At 39.2% G+C, this 16,672-nt stretch overlaps 1 protein-coding gene across 1 annotated transcript in view; it reads right to left on the reverse strand.

Moving 5' to 3' along the window:
- Positions 1-16,672, reverse strand: part of Hydr1 (phospholipase Hydr1) — a 96,241-nt gene that overhangs the window by 29,642 nt on the left and 49,927 nt on the right. The window lies entirely within an intron of this gene.

A 16,672-nucleotide genomic window follows, 5' to 3' on the forward strand; every position in this document is an offset into this window, starting at 1 on the left:
GATAACTGCATACGGGAGAAATCTCCACAATGGAATTCTCCATTTGGAATTGCTAGGCGGGCAATAATTCAATTGTGGAGATTTATCTCCCATATGCAGTTATCAGACTGTGCCTCTTATAAGGGCTTCTGATAAGTTCACCTGCATACACCCCAGCGTCAGTGGGTAGGGTATGACACATCCCACTCTGATGAGTCTAGTGTCAGACCTAAGACGAAACGCTGGTTAACAGAGCAAACGCCTGAACAGCCTTACATCTCTTATGTTTTTGACATTTTGACATGCTCTATTGGTGAAAAATATCTAATTCCCTCCATGGGAATTTAGAATTTTCCTTTACATAGACGTCACGTACAATCTTGTTACTGGTATATTTTTAACATACGATTAAAGAAAATGTGTTCAACATTTTCATATTTAATTTCTATAAGAGTACGTTCAGTTTTGATGACATGTGAAACTGTATAGAAAAGAATTCTTCACAGACATTAACAGATAACGAAGGACAAAAATATTGGTTATGTCTTTATCAGTGAGAGCAGGAGCTGGCCTCTGTAAAAACAATCACAAAAGCAATACAAATCATAGAAAGGAAAATGATGACGTACAGTAACTACTACTTCCTTGTATTCAGTTCTAAGACTGGTCTGTTGCCATGAAATTTCTACAGATGGCATGATCGTTCGCAGCTATCTTAATTGTTATGTAATTATTTGTGCCCATGTCCTCCACGATCTGATTTATGAATGTTTTCCTTGGCCTTCCTCTTGGTTTCTCTCCAATTATGTAGACTTCTGCTTTAGTTTCTATCAGCAGCAAGTATTGTAGGGTGTAGCCCCACTATGACAGGCATCACTTTTTAATGATTTTGAACAGGAACTTCCTCTGCCATCATTTGTAAGACTTGGGAATCTGTTATTTTATTTTTTCCGACTATGGAATTCTAAGCATTCGTTTGAAGCACCACATTTCAAAAGCCACAAGTCTGCTGGTATCGCTTTTATTTAATGTCCAAGTTTCTGATGCATATAATAATATAATTCAGATGAATGCTCTTAAGATCTTCAGATTAGCAAAAGTTACATGGTGGAAGTGCACAGTATGCTTCTTTTTGTCATGAAAGCAGTTTTGGCTTGAGCTATCTGGCATCAGATTTCAGTTGAGCATGTATTTTCCATGGTTTTTTTTTTACTCTCTGAATATTTGTTCCATTGACTTGAAGGTGAAGGTTACTGCGCAAATGTACAATAACCATACGGTACATTTAGTTCTTCCAGCATCATTTCAGAGAACGCACTGCTTGCACTGCATCAAAAGCCAAACTGTCTTCTCTGAGATGTAATTATTAATTTTATCTCTGACTCTCTTCTTTATTATATGCAGCAGAATTTTAGATGCATATGGAACAAGACTGATTGTTCTATGCATTTCACATTTTGTAACAACAGTTTTCTTTGGAATGGGAATCATTACTGGTATACAGACTTTTTTCCTAACCAAAAATCATTCCTGGACAAGGCTATGTGATTTTTCAGACAGTTATCTTTCTGCCATTTAGAAAAATTTGATTGGGAGCTTGTGTAGAACTGGCACTTTTTCACTGGGAGTAGATCTTATTGCTTGATGAAATTCATCTTTGGATATTAGAAGAATGTCCTTTCTTTTTTTAAGGATTAGGATGATCAATGTAAGAATATTTAACCTTCTTTGTATAGAGTTTTTATATATACTTCCCTCTGGTTCTTGATTTTTCTTTTTTTCACCCACAGTAAGGGAGTCCATGTCCTTGTCATCCTTCAAAGCTGCTGTTATGCAACCTTTATACGGCAGAATCTTTTCACTTCGCTTAGTGCTATTTCCATGTTTTTCCAGTTCTTCAATTGCTTTGCTTTTTTCAGAGGGTGACTTTTCTTCTGCTGACCGATATTTTCTCTCCGTCTTTTGAAGTTGTCTATATGTCTGTTGCCCTTCTTTGCTATGGTTAGATTTCCATCTTTGATAGAATCTAATCTGTGATCCAAGGTTTCTTTGCACTTGCCTGTTGATTGCATAACACCTCATATGCAACTTCACTGACACGTCTCCCTACATCCATCCATCTTTCATCTGTAGTTTGTGTATTATCGGCACACTTTTTCTGGATAGGTTTACACCCTAGTGCTGAATCGGTCCACCTCGGCAATCTTCAAGATTCGTACTGGCAACCTTTGAAACACAAACTATGAATCGCTTATACATCGCTGTGCGACATCTGGCGTACACTTTACGTACTAGTACTGTTGTTTTTTACACAACAAAGCCCAACTATAGAATTAATGCTAGGAACAAGATATGCATCGAGAAATCTTATATAACGTTATACATGTGAACGACACAGTTGTTGGCTGAAGATCATAACGGTTTAGAAACTTCATATCGATCAATCATATTCTTGATTCAATTCAGATTTCATTTTCATTCAGTTGGTAGTGCTACTGGAACGGGGAGAGCTCCCTCCTTTCTCCTTACCCCGTACAAAAATCTATCCAGAAAAAATGTGCCGGCAACAGATTGGTCCTTTGCCTGGTTCATCTTCAAGTGAAGAGCTTCCATAAACTCTTCCCTCTTATTCTCCTCACTGAGGGTGGGGAGTTGCCATTTTGGTCATCCCATTTTTCTTTTAGATATTTTCCACCTTAGCCACATTTTCATTTTTAACAGTATGTAGCCTGCATCAACTCCTGGTTGTGCCATACATTTTTTGGTTTTATTCCTGTACTGTTGTTTAACAAAGATAATATTTATTTGTTGTTGAAGATCACTAAGTCTTTACCATGTGTATAGGCACCATTTTGGAGCTTGAAAGAACATTAGTTATAGCATAATCATGTTATTCACAGAATTCAATCAATCTTTGTCCTATATCATTCCTTTTTCCATGGCCATGCCGACCAGTACAATGATTTCTTGGATTCTCTCCTACTATGGCATTAAAATCCCCCATGACAAAAACATTATCCTTGGCTTTCGTTCTTTCTGTCAAGTATCTTTCTAGTTCTTCATATATGTCTTCCATTACTGAACTGAATATCAGCACTTGGCGGTCAGACTGTCTCTCGAGATCTCCTAACCAATGGTACACAAACAAATCACAACTCACAGAAGCTCTTTTCAGAGCCAATCAACCAAACCCTTGGGTTCTGTATTAAAAGTCCTTCAAATTAACATAGAAGGCATGAGTAAATCTAAGGCCGATCATTTGTCCAAACTGTCATTAGAAAATAACATTGATTTGATCTGTGTTCAAGAAACTCATATCTCTGATGAATCAGAAATGCACTCAAGAGGAAAGATACATGGTTACAGATTACTGGGAGTTACTTATCATTAATTGTACGGTTCTGTGACCTATGTTTGCAACTCCATCACGGATGCTCATCTAGTCTCTTCACATCATGAGAGCAACATTTTTAACATTGTGACTCAGGTTAACAGCTTGACAGTTGTGAACACTTATAAACCTCCAGGCATCCCAGGCCTGACAATGTTCTTCCAAACTTCGTACATACTGCTGTCTATGTGGGTGATTTAAACGGCTACCACACCCAATGGGGATACAGATCAAATGACCTTTGTGGAGAGAAACTTGCTGAATAATCAGACTTGTTCAATATTCAGCTCATCTTCAACCCAAAGGAAAATGGCTCCTTTAAATTAGCATGGTGGAACACAGAAACCAATCCTGACTTATGTTTTGTGTCAACTGATCACCAGGGATACAGTTTACCTGCTATTTTTAGAGTGCTCACAAACTTTCCAAAGAGTCAGCACTGTCCTGTTCTTTTTAAAATAGGCACTCAGATCCCCATTATTAGATCTTCTTCTCTTCCACGGTGGAATTTTGCCACAGCAAACTGGGACAGTTTCTCTGCTGATCTTGATAGCAGCATAAGATGGGTTCCACCTGTTGTCAACAAAACTACTGTAGATTTGTTAAAGCAATACTTGCCGTTGCAAAAAGACACATTCCTAGAGGAGTTAGAAAGGAGTATATACCCAGATGGAATGAAACATGTGAAAAACTCTACAGTGATTTTCAGAAGAATGGTGAAACGGATGTTGATGATGAACTCATGAACAACTTAGATGAAACCAGACGGAACAAGTGGACAGAAACTATGGAGACTATGGATTTCAAACATTCTAGTAGGAAGGCTTGGAGCCTCTAAAAGAAGTTGGGGAGATCACCTCACATTCCACAGCCCAAATCTGCTGTATCACCTGATCAAGTTGTCAAACAGATGGCTGGATTGTCTAAATTGAAACCCAAGAAAGAACTCAATTGCTTAATAAGAAAAGAAAGGTATAAGTACCAACATCGTTGGGGATGTGTGGGATCTAGTAAATGCAGCACGGGTGAAGTTTAAGGAAGCGGAGATTGTTATCAGTGGAATACTGTGTAGGAGGGATACTGACTGGAAGGTGATTGGGGATTTAAATGAGACTATGGAGTGGGTATGTGCGGAAACGGGGAGTGAAATTTTTAGATCCTAATGGGTGGGTAGGGGATAGGGATCTGCGCTCAGATGGCCTTCACTTAAACCGCAGTGGTACATATAAGTTAGGAAATTTGTATAGAAGGGTTATAGGGAGGTACATTCAGGGAAACAGGGTGACCTAGGGAGCGGTGTGAAGGGAATAGGGAACTGTAAATGAAGTAGGGATGACATAAAACTGTTAGTGCTCAACTGTAGAGGTACTGTAAAGAAAGGAATAGAATTAAGTAATTTAATAGATATATACTTAACAGATATTGTAATAGGAGTTGAATCATGGCTGAGAAATGATATAATGGATGCAGAAATTTTCTCATGGAACTGGAGGGTGTTGCAGGTTATACATTTCATTTTTTGTCCGTATTGAAGATCTACTTGTGATACAAATTCTTATAATTTTGTTAATTACCAACTATTCAATACAATAAAAATAAAAACTTACATATTTATTACGTTGTTGATATGGTACATGTTTCGCTCCTTTTTCATGAGCATCATCAGCCAATTACTATTTACGTAAGGTTATATAAGATCACAAATCTATTCTATTAGATTAAGGTTATGCTTGTAAACCTGATTAACAAATCTTATAATATTTCACAAGTCATATAACAAAATTATGTCTAAGTTAAAACATATTTGTCTAAAATCTATCTAAGTCTAACATTTTATTGACGAAACTCATCTGGTGAACATCCTTCAAAATTATTTTAAAAAACCTTTTGAGATCTGGCTAATTTGTAATGATTCAATGTTGCTTGACTTGTATGATTGTCGTTGAAACTTCGTTAACTATGTTAACAATTTTCTACAGTTGATACTTGCCTATGTTATGAACATTTTACTTGTTCTCGATATTGCTGGAGTAACATTTGCACAAAATGTATTGGCATTAATTTTATGTTGTCAATACGAGAATATTGTTCATGAACAAACTTGTTGGTGAATAAACACTTTCTAATGTAATGTAGAATTTGAATTGTTCTCGTATGTTCCAAATTGGGCTTGTTGGTATATCTGTAATGAAAGATAAAAGATATTTGTTTATGGTTTTGATTATAATTCTGTATAAACTTCTTATCGAAAGAACTGTCACTTACTTTTCTTTCTGCTGCGTAATTGTCCAGTGTTACTCCTAGCCTCTTGAGAACTACTTGTTCTGTTTGCACTCCTTGTATTATATGAGTGAGTGTGGATGAGTTTACGTTTTGGCGGTGAGTAGGAAGGGGAAGTGAAGGTAGGCAGTGCATTGATAGCTGCAATAGATTGTGGAGGGGACTGCCTAGGAGAAGTAAGGGGAGGAGTTTAGTTTGTTTGTGTCAATAAGCCATTAACTTTTGTCAGATTAAAACGTTTATAGAATTTATTTATATCAGATTTAAGCATTTGTATTAGTTCCGGTAATTGTACTAAGATGGGGTTCTTTATTTCAATTTCGTCATTTAGGTTTTTATCTTTGTTGTATTGCTGATCTAAATGAATGTATATGTTTTCCAATTCCGTCATTTCTTTTCCTTTTTCTACTCTTCTTAAAATTCTTAAATCCCTTTCAATAGTTGTAATTACTATTTCCTCAAAATAATGTAAACCAACATTCCAGAATATAAGTCGACATATTGAACTGTTCAATGGACATTCCAACTATCAACATCAATACGTAGTGAAAAATTAACTCATCTATTTCTGCTTGCATTGAACATTTTAATATAATTCTTTCTTTCTTTCTTTCTTTCTTTCTTAAGTCCAAGTTGAAGTTCCAATCAAATTTTATTGTACATATTTTATGTGGAACACCATTTGACTAAATGTTTGTTTACCTTTTTAATGCGTCAAACATGGCTACACGACTTCAACGAATCAACTGGTCAAAAAGTTGAAATATTACAGATTTAAGCCTACAATCAAATTTCACTATAACTATATATTACAAAAACAAAATTTCTTTCAACAAGTTAACCTTTTAATTAGAAATATTAAGGGGTACACCTTATAGAAATATGACTATTCCCATTTTACTGCCTTCAATTTGTGTATGTATATACTATTTTAATCATAAAATGTATATTTTAATCCACCATTGTAATCACACCATAAGAGTCATGATCTATACTTGTCTTTGTTTAATTATTCTTGGCTGATGATGACAGGGAATCTGTTGAAACCGGTACCAAATGTACAAAAGTTGTGATGTTTTAACTGTTATGTAAAACTTTCACACAATATATAGTATTGAAAAGGTGGAAATTATTGTCCTTTCTTTGATGTAGGATATCAGTAGACACATAAGTTTGGATGGTGTCTTTAAAAGTAGGAATTCAAGAGGACAAATTGGGGCAAATATTCATTTATAGGAATGGGAGTTAGGGATTGGAATAACTTGAGATGTTCAATAAATTTCCAATTTCTGTGCAATCATTTAAGAAAAGGCTAGGGAAACAACATATAGGGAATCTGCCACCTGGGCGGCTGCCCTAAATGCAGATCAGTAGTGACTGATTGACTGAAGAACTAACCTTCATGAAAATACAAAATATTGGTTTATCAAATATTTCTGCCCCTTTCACCGAAGAAGAGCTTCTGTCTGCTCTGTAGATAACAAAGAACCGCAAAGCACCTGGTTGTGATGGCATTCACCCTGAATGTCTCAAGCATTATGGGAAGAACACCAGGAAATGGTTGTCACGGTTTTTCTCAAATATTCTGATTACAGACAAACTTCCTCCAGAGTTCAAACGAACAAAGATTCTGGCTATTCTGAAACCAAGTATACCTTCTGATTGTCCTGAAAGTTACCGTTCAATTGCTCTAATGAGTGTTTGTTACAAACTTCTGGAACGGCTCATCTACAATAGAATAATCCCTCTAATTTTACGAACACTCTCAGCAGAACAAGCCATTTTAGACCTAACCATAGTTGTGAAGACCATGTTCTTGCGTTAACAACCCACACTGAAGCAGGTTTTGAAAAATGACTGAAGAGTGGTGCAGTGTTCATAGACCTTACAGCCGCTTATGATACGGTTTGGAGAGAGGGAGTTGTGTATAAGTTTTGGATGCAGAGTAATGTCACAACTCATAAACATCATGCTACTAGATAGAATGATCCAGGTAGTTATGGATAACAAACATAGTAGTAAAGTTAAAAAGCTGAACAATGGTCTCCCTCAGAGATCTGTGCTCTATGCATTGCTGTTTAATATGTACATTGCCGATATACCTGGCACTACATCACGCCAATTTGCTTATGCTGATGACCTAGCAATAGTTACTCAGCAATCCAATGTGAATGAGATAGAAGCAATTCTAAACAGAGACCTTGACATTTCAAGCGAGTACTTTGATAATACAGATGTTGATTCCCAAAGGGAATTTAAAATATTTGTCCTGAATGAGTAAATTTATAATACCAATATAATGGTCCGTTACTGGACATTATAAATTTTCCAGCTAACTCATTCTTGGTTGCCTGCGTTTCGCCCTCGTGTGCTAAGTTAGGCTCATCAGTTGGGACTTAGCACACCACCCAAGACGCAAGGCTAGTGCATACCGTGGAGGCCACTGCATAGGCTACTTGAAGTCACCAGCAGTGCCAATGCACTATGAGAGCTATGTCTCATTTCCAAAATTTGATGCCTGCCTGGCCATCAGATAATACAGATGTTGATTCCCAAAGGGAATTTAAAATATTTGTCCCGAATGAGTAAATTTATAATACCAATATAATGGTCCGTTATTGGACATTATAAATTTTCCAGCTAACTCATTCTTGGTTGCCTGCGTTTCGCCCTCGTGTGCTAAGTTTGGCTCATCAGTTGGGACCGTGGAGGCCACTGCATAGGCACCACGGTATGCACTGGCCTTGCGTCTTGGGTGGTGTGCTAAGTCCCAACTGATGAGCCAAACTTAGCACACGAGGGCGAAACGCAGGCAACCAAGAATGAGTTAGCTGGAAAATTTATAATGTCCAATAACGGACCATTATATTGGTATTACTTTGATAAGTCGTGTTTGATACCTAGCATCAGTACAACAGAAACCTGCCTCTTTCACCTTAATAACAGGCAGGCAAACATTACTTTGAATGTTTCCCTTGACAACTCTCCTCTACCACGCAATCCTAACCCCAAGTACCTTGGAGTAACTCTTGATCGGACACCATCCTTACGGAAACATTTAATGAATACCACTGCTAAACTGAAGACCAGGAACAATATCATTTAGAAAATTGCAGGTTCTACATGGGAAGCATTAGCATCCACTCTTAATAATAATAATGTTATTTGTTTTACGTCCCACTAACTACTTTTTAAGGTCTTTGGAGACGCCGAGGTGCCGGAATTCAGTCCCGCAGGAGTTCTTTTACGTGCCGGTAAATCTACCGACACGGGGCTGTCGTATTTGAGCACCTTCAAATACCACTGGACTGAGCCAGGATCGAACCTGCCAAGTTGGGGTTAGAAGGCCAGCGCCTTAACCGTCTGAGCCACTCAGCCCGGCAGCATCCACTCTTAGGTCATCAGCATTGGGACTGGTATACTCTACAGCCGAGTATTGTTCTTCTGTTTGGCTGAATAGCCCTTATGTTAAGAATATTGATGACGTTCTGAATCAGACGATGCGCATTGTCAATGGCGCAGTCAGATCATCTACTCTTTTTTGGTTGCCAGTCTTGAGCCACATAACACCTCCAAGAATACGCAGACAAAACAACCTAATACGCAAGTTCAGGAAGATAACAATGAACCCAAGCCTTCACATTCATAAAGACAGGGTTGTTCGGTATGGATGTCTGAAATTAAGATCTCTGCCCATTCAGACTGCAAGGGAACTCATCACTGGAACTTTAATAGTTCTGCTGAATGGCAATTGGAGTGGACCAACACAGCTCCAGATGAATGGCAGACCCTCTTTAGTCTTCAACGTCTACCATCTGGTTTTAATCTCGCCAGAAGAACTTGGGTCCTTCTCAACAGAGTCTGTACCAATCATGGACGATGTGGGTCATTGCTGCATAAGTGGGGTATGCGCGCCTCCCCTGAGTGCGACTGTGGTGAGAAGAAACAGACCTTCCGTCATATTGTCATTGAATGTCCAAGGAGGTCATATTCCGGTCAGCTGAAGGAGTTTGTGTATGCTTCTCTATGGGGTTGTGGTTGGACAGTTTAGATTTGAGTTTGTGAACTGTTTTTGAGATTGGTTGATTGTTTGAAGTGTTATATTGTTTGTTATATTTTTGAATGTCTGTATGTAGATTTATGTACTAGCCACAAGCTAAATAAAAAAATCATCACGATGTGATGTTGGTTCGTATAGTTGGACAATTTCTCTATCTACCGGTGTAGAATTTAGTCTTACAGCTGTCATTCTATAGCTAATGATTTTAACATCTACATAAGTTGTTGTAATTGCCCTGTCCCTTAATAGGGGTACACCTCCTGACCACCTTGACTTCCTGAATGGACTATGCTATAATCATCGATCTGGAATTTTCCAGGGTCAGCCCATCTGGTTTCACACAGACGTAGGATAGAGAGTTTGTATCTTCTACCTAGTAGTTTGATATTTTCTAGTCTTCTAGGTCTAAGCAAAGTGCACAAATTCCACATAGCAATGTTTCTGCAAGGTTTTCATCCCCTGATGGGCTCAACTCGACTCTTGCCAATATCCGGAATTGCCAGGAAGTATATTCTCTAAACTATATTTTTCATGGCATTATCTTCGGAGGTGGTATCCTGTTACCTTCCTCATCAGCAATAGCCCTTTATAGGGGTTCTATCATGCTGACTGTTCTTTTTTCTTTCAAGTTCATCCACCCACTACCGCTGACTGATGTTCTTCCGTTTGATGTTGCTGACTTATCATCTGGATGTTTGACAGTAGCATTTCTTCAACTGTGGGTCCAACATCCTCAGGGGCCAGGTTATTTCCAACTGCCCAGCACTCAGCGTTGAGTCGCTGGCTGCAGGGTCTTACCCCATTACCTATATCAGAGAGACCTTTAAAATCAGAACCTAACCAGGCAAGCTGGCAAAGAACTGACTGCAGTGGTATAGAAATGTCGTGAGAAGGCTGAAACAACACATAATGTGCAAATTCCTTGATATTCCTTCAATATTCCTTCATGGAAGAGGTAGACCCTCAACCATGTAGTGAAGCATGATAAAGAAGAAAGACTTTGGGAAACACCCAAACAACAGACCCAAATATGACAAGACCATAAGGTCTGGAGACAGAGGACTAGGAGAGCAGACAGTTAACAAATAAGGAATAAAAAAAATACTGGAATGATGATGATGTATTGTCAACTCAGAGTGAAACCGGAGCCACCCTGTTTGGCACCTTGGAGGGGAAGGAGCTGAGTGAGAAACAGTGGCTGAAGACAATCTCGGCAGTGATCCACATTATTCTCCTACCACATTCAAGGTCAAATTTTCATTCACCATGGAAGATAGTTCTGCACAGAATAGGCCAACAAATTTCAACCCTTTATGGGAGGAAGAGTATTTAATTGTACAACAAAATAACCAAGCAAATGTTTAATTTGCAATAAAATATTAAATCATAATTTGTAATTTAACCTGCAGTGCCATTATTTTATTTCTCTTGCCAAGAAGTATGATAAATACGAAGGACAGGAAAGAATAGCTTAGCAAGAACAGTTCAAAAATACCACGTTCATTCTGCATGATCCATACTCCTACTACTACTATCATGGACAAAAGAATTCACATTTTTTCTGTGCGGTCACTATGAGAACCACCACTGTATGCATGAAGCCTATCAGGTACCTGTATTCTTTCTCAATGGACAACCATCACAGGCGGTGGTGGTGATGGTGGTGATTATTATTTTAAGATGAAGTACAGCTAAACACCCATCCTCTTTTAACACTAATCAGAGAAAAAATGGAAGACTGAAGAATGAATTTATTGGAAAAAAAAAAAAAGGAAGGGCCATAAAAGGGCATGAAAATGAAAGACTCCCTACGCCTCACAAACCTAATATGGTTGGGATTGGAAGAGAATAAGAGTTAACAAGAGAGATTGTGTAGGGAATATGAAAGTGAGGAGCCTTGCAAAATTAAGTGGAAGCAAAGCCAAACTCTGCTAGGGGAACCATGGTTCCCAACCCATGCCTCAAAGTTCAGAGCCCTGGTCCCCCTTTTATTCACTTCTTAGGACAGGCAGGGGATACTGTAGATATTTTCTACTGCCTCCACCCATGGGGGATGTCATGAGTAGAGCAAGTAGTGCCTGCTCCCTAAAGTAACAAAGTAACAGATGAACTACTCTGGGTCAAAATTGAAAGAGATCACAGGAGCTGTATTTACTGATCTAACAGTAGCATAGCTTATGATACAATAAATCACAGACTACTACTTTTTTTTTTCTAGGGGCTTTCCGTCGCACCGACACAGATAGGTCTTATGGCGACGATGGGATAGGAAAGGCCTAGGAGTTGGAAGGAAGCGGCCGTGGCCTTAATTAAGGTACAGCCCCAGCATTTGCCTGGTGTGAAAATGGGAAACCACGGAAAACCATTTTCAGGGCTGCCGATAGTGGGATTCGAACCTACTATATCCCAGATGCAAGTTCACAGCCGCGCGCCTCTACACGCACGGCCAACTCGCCCGGTATATATACTAACTTGCTTCGTAATGAATATCCTTGAAAATAGAAGATTCTTTGTTGGATTTCAAGGAAAAAGAAGGAGATGAAGATCGCAGAGGAATGGATTACCCCAGGGTAGTGTGCTTTCTCCAGCGCTGTTCAATGTTTATACTAAAGATCAACCATTACCTGAGGGAATGCAGAGTTTCATCTATGCAGATGATTGTGCCATACTTGCCCAAGCTCATTATTTTGAAAATGATGAACAGACACTTACTAAGGCATTGACAGATTTGTCTGATTATTATAGGGAGAACCACTTGAGACCAAATCCCAGTAAAACACAGACTTGCGCTTTCCACCTTAAAAACAGGCAGACATCAAAAACCCTTAACATTACCTGGGAAGGAATCACATTAGAACACTTCACAACTGCAAAATATCTAGGAATCACCCTCGATCGTGCTTTAATTTACAGGAGGCATTACCTGAATACCAAACAAAAATTGGCAGCCAGAAACAACATAAGGAAGTTAACAGGCACCACATGGGGAGCTAATTCTACCACTGTAAAAAAATCTTCCCTTGCACTCTGTTACTCTGCCGGGGAATATGCAAGCCCAGTGTGGTCTCAATCTAGTCATGCCAAATTAATAGATGTTGCTCTTAATGATATTTGTCGGATCATCACCGGGTGCTTAAAGCCCACTCCGCTTGACAAGCTTTATTGCCTTGCTGGTATTGCACCTCCTGACATCTGTAGAAAGGTAGCGGCAAACATGAGATGTACAAGGTGCAAACTTCTCAAGCACATCCTTTACATGGATATTAACCAAAAATCCCATGACTAAAATCAAGGAACAGCTTCCTCAGAACAACAAAGGCCCCTGTCAGGACACCACAGCATTCCCGAACTGATCTTTGATGTACAAGTTTTTACAGCCCTGAGGGATGGCTCACACCCTGTGAAAAACTTCCCACTGGATACACAGAGAAATGGACCACACAGAGATTGCTCAATAGATTACGGTCAGGTGTTACTAAATGCAAGAATAACTTAATGAAATGGGGTTTCCGTACGGAGTTGCCGCTATGTGAATGTGTCAAAGTGCAGACGTCCTCCCACCTGCTCCAATGTAGTCAGAGTCCAACATCATGTACCCTGGAAGACCTGATTTGTCCTACACCAAATGCAATCTATGTTGCTAACTTAAGAGCAGCAATAGTGTAAACAAACTATCAATTCAATGCTATATTGTTCATGTACATATTATGCATTATTATCATACTAGCAAATGTACCCGTGCTTCGCTACGGTATTCTACATTGTATACGAATATCAAAGTAAATTACTGTACATGAAGTGAATAAGAACTTTTAAATTGCATGTCTCTTGGCGTTATACGAGAAAAAGCATAGGGAGGTCCGCAGACGTTGTTTCCAATGTAAAATGCCAGTTGCGGAGTTGTCATGGTAACGACAGGTCCACTTGTCCACCGCAATTCACTATGCGTAACGTAAGTCACATTTTGATGGGTAAATTTGTTTAAAATCAGGGGCACCCTTGCAAGGCGGCACCTATACCTAATGATAAAGAGAATCAGGTAAAAGCGTTTTGAAAAAAAAATGCACGCTCCCCTGCATTCTGCAAGTCAAATCAAGAAGGGAATTATTCATTACAATGGTACACAGGTGTTGGAAGAGGACCCCATTCCTACCGCCAGTTAAAGTCGATGAGGGGAGTACGGATTACAACAGCAGAAGCACTCCTGCTGACAGTCACTATTGATTTGTATAGTATTAATTACAATGTCAGACACACCCCTTCTAGATCACTACAAATCAACTTAAATGAATAAATGTAAATCAACATACGGAAGTATATGCATGTTCACCTTCATTTACAGAATAACTCCTGCTAAACGGTGCATCATATCGAAAAACGGATTGCACGAAAAGACGCCTTTGGCCTCATTTAGCGATCTAAATGGCTGGCCCTATGATATTTCCTCGTATCTTATCCATTTAAAGGTAAGATTTTTTCATGAACGTTGAATAGGGTGAAATTTATGTAAGGTTTTCACACAGTGAATTACTTACCATCAATTATACGTACAAAGTGCAAAATTTAGGTAAATCCAGAAATAGAGCCAAATTTAACGTATAAGGGATAGAGATACGACAAAAGGTCATAAGATGAAAGTTGTAGATCACTTCAAATTGAACAGAGATTGTGCCATCCATTTTGTGATACGACTTACCATTTAGCCACGAAATACCTCTAAGGAAGGTCTGCACCATCATTAAAATTGCCTCCGTATTTCGATATTTTTCGGGGGTAAAAAATAAAATTTTTAAACATCTCATAAATTTTCCGTTGGTTACAGGCTAAAAGCTATAATTCTGCCAAATATCAATCGTCTGGGAGATGGTGCTGCCATCTTGATATGGGGGAGGGGGTTAAACATTAGGACTTTCAGGAAACGTTTAAGCCCATGAAACCTATGGCTTATCATTCTGGATAAATATCACTGACTGTGTTCTTATCCAGATTTGAAACTCCCAGCGTGTCCCCCTCAGAGAATTTTGAGAATTTTAGATTTTTCTAGGGATCCTGAAGTCATCAGCTAGTCTGGTACCAAGTTTTAAGTTTCTAAAATGCCTAGAATGGCTTCGACACTATTTTTGATTATTTTTATATATCACTCTCCCATCGCCCCCACCACGAATGAGGGGTGAACTTGGACTTTAAAAAATTCCGGAGTGTCACTATTTATCTCAGCGATCTCAAAAATTATGGATTCGACACTACTTTCGATGATTTGTATATCTCAGCCCCCTCACCCCCCGGCCCACCACTAAGGGTTCCTGGGGTGTATTACTCCCACGTGGTTTGTCTTCTGATACTAAAAATCCGGAGTGCCACTATCATCTTAGCGACCCCGAAAATTATGTATTCGAAACTATTTTCTATTATTTAAATATATCACTCGCCCATCGTCCTCACCACGAAGAGGGCTGAACTTGGACATTAAAAAATTCTGGAGTGTTGCTATTCATTTCAGCAAGCACGAAAAGTATGGATTTGACACTATTTTCGATGATATTTATAACTCACCCCCTTGCCCTCCCCCCGTCCCTAAGCGTTCCTGGGGTGCCCAACCCCCACATGGTTCATCTCCTGATAATAAAAATCCGAAGTATACAATTCACCTCGGCGACCACGAAAACTATGTATTCAACACTATTTTCAATTAATTTTATACATCACTCCCCCCTCGCCCCCGTCCCAAAGGGTGATGAACTTGGACTTATAAAATATCTGGAGTCTCACTAATCATCTCAGCAACTCCGACAACTACAGTATGGATTCAACACCATTTTTGATTATTTTTATATATCACTCTCCTATCGCCCCCCCACCACGAAGGAGGCTGAACTTGGACTTTAAAAAATTCTGGAGTGTCACTATTCATCTCAGCGACCCCGAAAAGTATTGATTCAACACTACTTTTGATGATTTTTATATCTCAGGCCCCTTGCCCCCCCCCCCCCTGCCCCTAAGGGTTCCTGGGGTGTATTACCCCTGCGTGATTTGTCTCCTGATACTAAAAATACGGAGTGTCATTATTCATCTCAGCGACCACGTAAACTATGGATTTAACACTGTTTTCTATTATTTTTATATATTACTCCTCAATCACCCCCACCCCGAAGGGACTGAACTTGGACATTAAAAATTCCAGAGTGTCACTATTCATTTTAGCGAGCCCGAAAAGTATGGATTCGACACTACTTTTGATGATTTTAATATCTCACCCCCCTCGCCCCCCCTGCCCCTAAGGGTTCCTGGGCTGTCTTACCCCCACGTGGTTTGTCTTCTGATACTAAAAATCCGGAGTGTACAATTCACCTCGGCGATCCCGAAAAGTATGTATTCGACACTATTTTTGTTTAATTTTATATATCACTCCCCCCTTGCCCCCAACTCCATAGGGGGCTGAACTTGTTCTTTAAAAAAATCCGGAGTGTCACTATTCATCTCAACGACCCCAAAAAGTATGGATTTGACAATATTTTTGTTAATTTGTGCATCTGAGCGCCCTTAAGGGTTCCTGGGCTGTCTTACCCCCATGTGGTTTGTCTCCTGATACTAAAAATCCGGAGTGTACAATTCCCCTTGGCGACCCCGAAAAGTATGGATTCGACACTATTTTCATTTAATTTTATATATCACTCCCCCTTGCCCCCCACCCCAAATGGGGCTAAACTTTGACTTTAAAAAATTCCAGTGTGTCACTATTCATCTCAGCGACCCCAAAAAGTATGGATTCAACACTATTTTCATTAATTTGTATATCTGATCCCCCTCGCCCATAAGGGTTCCTGGGCTGTCTTACCCCCCCCCCCACGTGGTTTGTCTCCTGATACAAAAAATCCGGACTGTACTATTCACCTCGACAACCCCGAAAACTACAGTATGTATTTGACACTATTTTTGTTTAATTTTATATATCACTCCCCCCT

This window comes from Anabrus simplex, chromosome 8, assembly GCF_040414725.1.
Source record: "Anabrus simplex isolate iqAnaSimp1 chromosome 8, ASM4041472v1, whole genome shotgun sequence".
Classification (NCBI taxonomy): Eukaryota; Metazoa; Arthropoda; class Insecta; order Orthoptera; family Tettigoniidae; genus Anabrus; species Anabrus simplex.